This window comes from Microtus oregoni, unplaced genomic scaffold (genome assembly GCF_018167655.1).
Source record: "Microtus oregoni isolate MIOR12 unplaced genomic scaffold, Mior012 000168F_ref0000490, whole genome shotgun sequence".
Classification (NCBI taxonomy): Eukaryota; Metazoa; Chordata; class Mammalia; order Rodentia; family Cricetidae; genus Microtus; species Microtus oregoni.
In genome coordinates this window covers 710,372-718,570 of record NW_024544824.1, presented here as the reverse complement: position 1 = coordinate 718,570, position 8,199 = coordinate 710,372, and the positions used below count along the sequence as shown (strand labels likewise).

Genomic DNA, 8,199 nt, shown 5'->3' with positions numbered 1-8,199 from the left:
GACATAAGAACCAAATGGATGCCTGGTTTGTCCTTATGGCCTTCAGGTTGTGGTGCAAGACAATTCTGTATTCTGTCAATTATGTGTGATTTTCTTTGGGGCATAACGGCTGCAGAAACTGGGCAGGACAGAAACTCCAATAAGCAGGTCCTCATGTTACAATGTTGAACCCCAGTTTCTTTCTCTGAGTTTTTAATTAATTGTGCTTCATGGAGAATATTGTTTACTATCTTGCTCCCAATAGTTTGATAATGCTTTCTTAAATTACCCAGTCCAGGGGTGGTACCACCAAGAGTGGGCTGGAAGCTCTCACATCAATATTCAATCAAGAAAATACCACATAAGGATGCTCCTGGGCCAGTCTGATGGAGGCACTTCTTCAAATGAGATTTTTTTCCTCCAAAAGGACTGCAGCTTATATCCTGTTGACTGAAAATAATCAGCAAATGAACTTGCCTAAAGGTGAGATGGTCCTTCGGGTTCCTGCTTCATGAAAGAGTCTGCAAGAAATTCTGCAAGACACAGAAGAAAGTGACTGACAAACTGCCAATATAGGTGGAACTGTCTTTGAAATTTCCTGCTTCATTGAAAAGTCTGCTGGATATTAAGGGCTTGTAGGCTGAAGATGGATGCCCCAACAATACAGAAATCTTTGAGTAACTGTCCAGGCAGCAAGAAGTTTCTGTCATCTTGATAGATTTGGAAGTTGCTTACAATGCACTTCCTGTTTATTTAGGTAATAGTATATCCTTCTGGAGTCTTTGATGGAGTTGAAGGATATGATAAACAATAAAGTAGATATAAATATTGTAACTGTATTTCTTGCTTGATACTTGTCTTGCTGTATGTAATTTTACTATGTTAAAGTTAAAATCCTCCTTTTTATTTAAATAGAAAGGGGGAAAAGGTGTGGGAAGTCCTTCTTTATATATGGTGCTTTTATTGGTTAATGAATAAAGAATCTGCTTTGGCCTGTGGGGGGGGGGAGAATCAGCATAATATATATGGTCAACATCAGAACATATCCAAGATTGCAACATAAAGACCTCAATGTTAAACATAAAGGCATCTTGAATATCTTGTAAATTACTCTCCCTTCTTTCTTTCAGGGCACTTTTATCAACAGTCATGGATCAGTTATTCTCTGATACACCTAAGAATGAAGACCATGAAGATTTGGAGTCCAGATTTACAGCATATTTTAAGAAAACCAAGAAAGAAAGCAAAAACATTACTCAGGAAACCATTGATTCAATTGAGTTACAAATGACAAAGGGAAATATTCAGGGGGCAAACTCTGTAATCAGGGATGCATTAAAAAAATATTGATAATGCCCCAATAAACATTGCTGTCACTGGAGAGTTTGTAGCAGGGAAGTCCAGCTTCATCAATGCCCTGAGGGGAATTGGACCTGAAGAGGAAGATGCAACTCAAGTTGGGATAGCAGAGACAGCTATGAGGAGAACTCCATACAAGCACCCCAAAATTGAAACGTTGACTTCTTGGGAGCTGCCTGGCATTGGAACTATGAACATTCCACCAAAATATTATCTGGAGAAAGTGAAATTCCAAGAGTACGACTTCTTCGTGATTCTTTCCGCCACACGCTTTAAACTACTTGAACTAGACCTTGCCCAAGCAATCAGATTGAAGAGAAAGAATTGCTACTTTGTAAGAACCAAAGTGGATGCTGACTTACAAAATGAAAAGGAATCCAAACCATGTACCTTTGACAGAGTAAAGAGCCTGTAGCTGGTCAGAAGATACTGTGTGAACACCTTCATTCAGAATAACATGGATGCTCCACCGATTTTCTTGATTTCTAACCACAATTTATCAGACTATAATTTTCCAGTCGTGATGGACACCCTGATAAAATATCTTCCTGCTCAAAAGCACCACAACTTTATACTTTCCTTGCCTAATAATACTGAGGCTGTCGTTGACAAAAAGCACAAATCTATGCAGCAGTTTATCTTGTTGGAAGCCTGCCAGGCTGGAATTTTGGCTACTGTTCCTACAGTGGACATCCTCATGGATGAAGTCGAGGAGTTGAAAGTGAAGTTAAACCACTACCAAGTCCTATTTGGACTGGATGATGAATCCCTGGCTAATGATTCTCAAGTGCCTGTTGAACAACTGAAAAAAAAAAAAACATTAAATCTCCTTATTTGTTAGAAACTAAGAAAGAAGAAACATTGGGAGAAATGATTTTGAAATATGTGGAGAAATTTGCCTCAGCTAATGGTGGGCCTCTTGTTACAGGGCATTACTTTGGTAAAACCTTTTACTTACAACTTTATTTCCTTGACACAGTGACTGAAGATGCCAAAGTTCTCCTTAGAGAGACATATTTTAAAAAACTAGTTCAAGCTCTGCTCAACCACAGTGACTGACCATGACAAGATCATAAGATCAATGGTGAATACAATGGAATCACTAGATAAATTCCCCCTCTTATATCTTTTCTTTCCACTAACCAATCCACTATCACCATGAGAAACCTAAGGATAAGGGCCATGTGTGTTAATATGTCAGAACCTGGCAATCCCCAGCTTCAACTCTCTACCTTCCTCTCTGTCTTTCAACTCTGGTGTGGGAGAATTGTCTGTATCCTGTCAATCATGTTTTAAATAAATGCTGATAGGCCAATAGCCAGGCAGAGAGTATAGGCAAGACAACCAGACAGGAAGTAGAGGCAGCGCAATGAGAACAGGAGTATTCTGGGAAGAAGGAAGTTCTTTCTGAGTCCTGTCCAGACACCGATGAAGCAAGATGTGACCTGTCCCACTGAAAAAGGTACTGAGCCATGTGGCTAACATAGATAAGAATAATGGGTTAACATCAGTTATAAGAGCTAATACGAAGCCTGAGCTAATGGGCCAATCAGTTTATAACTTATGGAGACCTCTGTGTGACTTTCTTTGGGGCTTACCGGCTGTGGGAACCAGACAGGACAGGAACCAACAAGCAGGACTTCATGTTACACAGCTCCAATGTACACTTTAAAACACACATGCACACACTCACACACAGACACACACAGTGCCATGTCGTGCACATATAATGAGCAGAGCTCAATTTCCAGAACCCATATAAAAGTTGAGTGGGTGTGGTAGGCACCTTGGACTCCAAACTCAGAAGGCAGAGAAGGCAGAACCATGGAACAAGCTGGCTGTCAAGAGTGTGAGATAACTGCAAGTTCTGGGTTCAATTGAGGGGCCTTGTCTTGGTGACAAAGACTAGAGAGCAATTGAGGATAGGACCTAACATAAGCCTGACATACTCACACAAACACACACACACACACACACACACACACACACACACACGTGAACATGTATACCACACAGAGAGACACATTTTATTTTTTAATATTTTTATTCATTTTACATACCAACCACAGTCTTCCTATCCCCTCTTCCCCTGCCTCCCATAAGCACACCCCAATTCACTCCTCAGAAATGCTAAGGCCTCCCATGGTGAGTCACCAAAGCCTGACATTCAGTTGAGTCAGAAGCAAGCCCCTCCCCTGACAAAAGCAAAGACCTGTATTTTGAGGTCTGTATTTTGTTTACAGTCATCTTAAATTCACAAGTAAGTTATTCCCCTCTGCAGGGTAAATTCTGGGCCTAGGAAATCAACCTGGTATCTTATCTCCTAATGAGACCTGCTGGCCCCAGGCTTTTAGAAACAATTAGCATTTCCTTTGTTAGTCAACAATCACAGACACTCAGGATTTCCTTATCAGCTAGGGATGTCTCTGGACCTGAATTCCAGTGGTCCTGACACCTTCCCCTCCCACTTGCCCATTTTTTATTTTTTTGCTGTACAACAGCTTCTGAGAAAGGATAAAACACGACTTGATCAGAAAACCTGTCTTGCCGCCGTTTCTCCTATCTCTTGCCCTTCCATTCCTCTCCTCCAGGTTTATCAGGAACCCCAGTTCGTATCCCTCTGGATGGGATAGATTGCGCCCAACGTGGGGCTCGAACCCATGACCCTGAGATTAAGAGTCTCATACTCAACCGACTGAGCTGGAGATGGATGTGAATCTACTTTCAATCTTCCACATGTTGATGTCTAATGAGGCCAGCATCATGAGTTAAAATGCTTTCTTTTTCCATTCTTCTATCAGTTAGACAGACTTACACCTTAAGAGGAGCACAGCTTACAAACTTTTAATTAGATATTTAATGGCTAAAGCCCTAGTTATAATATTCTTATGGGAGACCTTGAGCCATTAGGTAAAATTCTTCAAAAGAGCAATGAGACAATTTCCAATAGAGAGTTATAGAAGCTGCCACACAGGTAAAATATAGATCAACAGGTTTGGTGTCTCAGGCCCTAAGAAGTAATCTGTACACTGTCTTAGTTTCTTTCTCTGTTGATGAGAAGAAACACTGACTGTCAGAACACCATCCATGAAGGAAGCTGTGTGAGGAGATTGCTGAGAGCTTTGAGAATCTCTAAGTACACAAGACAAAGCCTCCCTGGCCAAAGCCACCATCATATCGGCTAGATTAATACAGGTCCCCTTATATCTGCCACATTCTTCTCTTCCCATTGTCAATCATTCCTCTAGGAATGAACGCCTCAGTACAGCTGGGGAGGAACCTGCAACTAGAAAGGCTTTGCCTTTCATTTGAGGTTTGTTTGTTTGTTTGTTTGTTTGCTGCTGGTAACAAAAAACATGGACAGTCCATTTCAGAAAAAAAGGGGATATAAATTCTTATATAGTATTTCCGGGAGTGGGGTGAGTATCAACTTTATGTGCAATATAATTGAGCTTTTGAAGACTCAGTGTAAGTCAGGGCTATTTAAAAAGGGTTCAGGTATAATGTGACCCACAAGAAATACCAGCATCACTTGAGCCTGTTTGGAGCTGCAGTGAAGTGATGGCTATGGCCCCAGGGTCTGTAGCACCTAGGACTTAGTCTCATATTCACTCTTAAGCCTCTGGGGAGTAGAGAAAACAAATACACATAAACCCACAAAAAAAAAAAACCACGGAATGCATAACACGCACAGCTCTGTGACTCAGATATAGGGCTCAGTAGCTAATTTAAGAAGGGATGTGACAGTATCTCTGTCCCTGGGGAACAGAGACCAGCACTGGCATGGCTCTAACAGAAAAGAGATGCTCCAGAGACTCACACTTGGTAGAACAGAACTCTATTCCAAAATGAGTTGTAGTTGCCAATAAGACAGTATTTCAGACCCACAGTGGTAAGGCATGCTGCAGTAGTGACTCTGGTCCCTGGGATAAAGGGACAGGTCCATCACTAGGTTCTTTAAAGCCATTTTAAAAGGGGAAGAAAATAAGCTGGAAATGCCTGGCCTTAGCTGGACCTTGAGTCTTGGAGTCTTGAGTCATAGTGAACAAGGTTTAGATGTCAAGATTTTTGCAGAAAAGAAAGGCAAGTGTTCTTCCCATGGAGACTGGTCTTTGACCAAATCCCCAGTCACACAAGACTGTTAATTACTGTTCTCCCTCAGCAGGCTGCATAGGACCCTCCAATATTGTGAACATTGGTCACAAAGCACAAAGCTTTCTGCTCAGTACCAATATTTCTCTATGTCCTGTGCCCAAAATATGTGGTGTCTTCAGCAACAGAATCTTACCTTCAGGGTCTGATAAGGAATGAAAAATAATACCAATAGCCGACTACTTTATTTTGAGGTCCCTGGGACCTTCCTAATCAACAACTCAGGGGCAGGTACCACAAACTGGCACTGAGCGTTTGTTTGATAAGTGTGATGCTGATTCTTGGTTGTCAACTTGACTATACCTGGAATAGTCTAGAGTCCAGAAATGGAGGGTGCATCTGTAAGATGACTGGACTCCACAACTGTTTACAGTTCCACATTCTGCTTTTTTGTTTGTTTTTTAGCATATATTTTAATTGAATTTTTTTCAAATTTCACAGCATGTACCCAAATCCTACTCATTTTCCAGTCCTTCCATGCCTGCCCTCCACCCTTGTAACACTAGCCCATCCACTATCAACATGGGAAAACCTAAGGGTAAGGTTCATATGTGTTATTATGTCAGAACATGACAATCCCCAACCTCAGCTCTCTACCTTTCTTCCTGATCTTTAACTCCACACGCACAGCTGAAAACATACATGCACACATACACACACACACACACACACACACACACACACATACACACACTCATGAATGCACACATGCACGCATACAACACCCAAACATGCACAGGTGCAGACACAAAAGATTAAATAGTTGTATTATTACTCTTTGCTCCTAATCATTCTAATAAAAACTCAGGAAGTTGAGGGAATCTATGGTCAAGTGCATAAAGTACTTGCCATGCATGTATGAGGACCAGAGCTCAATTTCCAGAACCCACATAAATGCTGAGTGGGTGTCCAGCCACCTTGAACTCCCATGCTCAGAAAACAGAGAGAGAATGGAATCATAGAGCAAACTGCCTACCTAGAGTGTGTACATCTGCAATCTCCATGTTCAATCGAGAGACCCTTCCTTGATGAGTTAAAGTAGAAATTGAGGATCAGGCCCAACATAAGCCTGACATGCCCACACATGTGTGAACATGCACACTAAACAGAGAGACACATTGTAAATGTAAAATAAAATAAGACGCAGAAAGTAAATAAAAATAATATCTTAGATAGTGCAAACCTTAAAAGAGTCATGAAGCTCTCCTACAGGTTGTAAAAGCAAAAATTATTCTCCCAGGAGTGGGGATTTCAGGCCAGCGAAGATACCTGCAAATGATGCTGGGGCCTCCTGGGCTGTGACTCTGGTGAACCATTGCCACTCTAAGGTGGGCTTTGCAGTGACCCAGCTGCCTGAGATCAATGTTCCTAACTCGACTTGAAAGACAATGTTTCTTTGGTTTGTTATGGGTGCCTATAAGGGATGAATAGATATTTGTTTGTCTCCCCAAGAAAAGATCATACAACACAGCTGATGTCTTCTCAGGGGCCAGAAGAAACAAAGCTGAGTCAAGGAGGACTGGTTGTCTTGTCCTTACAATGGGTACTGACATATGGGAGTGAGGCTGCCCATGTGATCAGCCCTCCTCAATCTATACCTGGTGCATGAGTTGGCTTTTTAGAGCCCATTCCCCATGGTGGGATGCCTTACTCAGCCTTGATGCAATGGGGGAGAGCCTTGATCTTGCCTCATCTTGAAGTGCAAGGCCTTGTTGTTTCCCCATGGGTGACCTTACCCTCTCTGAGGATTGGATGAGATGAGAGGGGGGTGCAGGGAGAGCTAGGGTGGGAGTTGGGAGGAGAGGAGGGAGGGGAAACTGTGGTTGCTATGTAAAATTAACAAAAAAAATTAAAATGAAAATGAGCCTCAGTTTCAAAGGCCTTGTATGTATTTATGATTGTTTGGGGTACTTCATATCTGTGTTTATTAATAATATGCTTTTAAACTATGCTGATCCAAAATGTCTTATTATATATTATATTTTTGATGGTATTAATCCTGTCAGCTAGCTGTTCATTCATTATTGTATGTAAAGACTATATCATTTCTAAAAGTGCCTCATTCTTGGCCCTGTTATCAAAACATTTTCTTAAAGAAAGCTAAGTACCAATATCCAATAAATGGATGTATCAGAAAAAACATAATAAGCCTTGAGAATACCTTTCATAGTATAAGTTAAAAGGTTATTAAATTCCTGGATGGTGGTATTGTCTGCAATACTGATTTGTTTATGTTAAAGAATGTACTTTGCCATGGGTCTTCAGTAATTTGTTGTAAGTGTAATAATCCTTATTGTTCAACAGGTGTCGTGGTTGCAACCATGTGATAGACCAGTGGAGCATGAACAGTCCCACCTGGTACTGCATACTGGTGTCTGCTTAAATACTGACAAATCTGCTTTGCTTAACAAAGTAAGAGCAGTTAAAGCAATTTTGTACTAGGCAAGAGTTTTTTGGTGGCCAGAATATCAAGGAACCCAGAGCTTGTGAGCTAGGAACACAAACTAAAAGCTGTGTCAGTCAACACTCCACAAAAGGAGTATCCCCGCTATGGTGGGGTTTTGGCAAAAAAAAAAAAAAAAAAAAAAAAAAAAAAAAACTGCTTAGTAGGTGAAATCAAGCCAGGTGAGCAGTGGGTGGAGACCTTCTGGACCAGTCCCAGTAGGTGTGGAGTTGGGATTCATGTGGGCGTCAGATGTAGACTGACAA

The 8,199-nt window shown here is 41.3% G+C and overlaps 1 pseudogene; it reads left to right on the top strand.

Moving 5' to 3' along the window:
- Positions 1 to 388: 388 nt before the first annotated feature.
- LOC121445251 lies at positions 389 to 2,695 on the top strand (annotated as a pseudogene).
- Positions 2,696 to 8,199: the final 5,504 nt, after the last annotated feature.